This window comes from Cygnus atratus, chromosome 4, assembly GCF_013377495.2.
Source record: "Cygnus atratus isolate AKBS03 ecotype Queensland, Australia chromosome 4, CAtr_DNAZoo_HiC_assembly, whole genome shotgun sequence".
Classification (NCBI taxonomy): domain Eukaryota; kingdom Metazoa; phylum Chordata; class Aves; order Anseriformes; family Anatidae; genus Cygnus; species Cygnus atratus.
Window position 1 is genome coordinate 50092281 of NC_066365.1, and position 1070 is coordinate 50093350.

The window sequence follows — 1070 nt, forward strand, 5'->3', positions numbered from 1 at the left end:
ACAGCAATTAATAAGATTAAGAGCACAAATAGCTAAAGCAGTTACTGTGACAGTCAGACTCAGTGTTGCTCCTTCCAGCACCATGCTGGTGGCTCAGGAGATCTGACTGAGCCTGTCTTCGATCAGAAAATCAACAGAAGGTACAGCTAAAGGCAGGGAGAGTGCTTCTGATTTAAAAACTTTGCAAAAATATTAGGCAAACACCTCTTTCAATCATGGAGAAAAACAGCAAACCTTTCCAGCCAACCATTGCAACTGAACAATCTCTCAAAACAGAGCTGTTTTGTCACCTGGCATTTTTCTTGAACTAGATAAGAACTAAAAACAATCAAAAACGGACAAATGCTGCAAGTAGTTCAATCACATTTTCAATGTGATTTTCAGTTCATGGACAGAGGGGGAACATATTAAGTAACAATTATTTGAAAAGATCAGACTATTACCAGGTAAATACCATATCATTTGGAAAGGCCCCCTTTTTTTTTTTTTTTTTAATGACCCAAAACATTCTAAGCAAAAACCAGCTTCTCTGAATAATGGATTGCTAGTGATGCTTATTGGTCATATGTCAGGGTTTTTCCCATTCTTATCAGGCAGCAACCCTCACCAGATCACTCAGCAAGCTACCTCTCTGTTTGACATCTGTAGATCAGCTGCTCAGATCTGTAACATTTATACACGTATTTGCAAACCCCTTTCGGCAGCCTCCTTTTAAAACCACAATTGAAGTTAAAAAGTGCTTTTTTCGGTGCATAAGGCAACAGTGCCACCTCGTGGGAAGCGCTCTGCTTCCTGAGCGGCGCCAGGGGAGAGGTCAACAGAGCTGGGATGCTGTGCCAGCCGAGCTACAGAGGTACCCAGAAAAAAACACCACAAGCTCACACAGAGCAGATACCCTGAGATCTAGCACCCGCTGCCCATTTGCAGTAACAGCAATTGAGATCCGGTTTATTTTAAGCTACATGCAGAGCTGGCCAGGAGCTGTTAGAGTAAGACACAAAGACAGCATAGGCTGGGTAATTTATTAGCTCTCTAACAAACTAACCAATTCACAATCCAGTTTTGAGCTA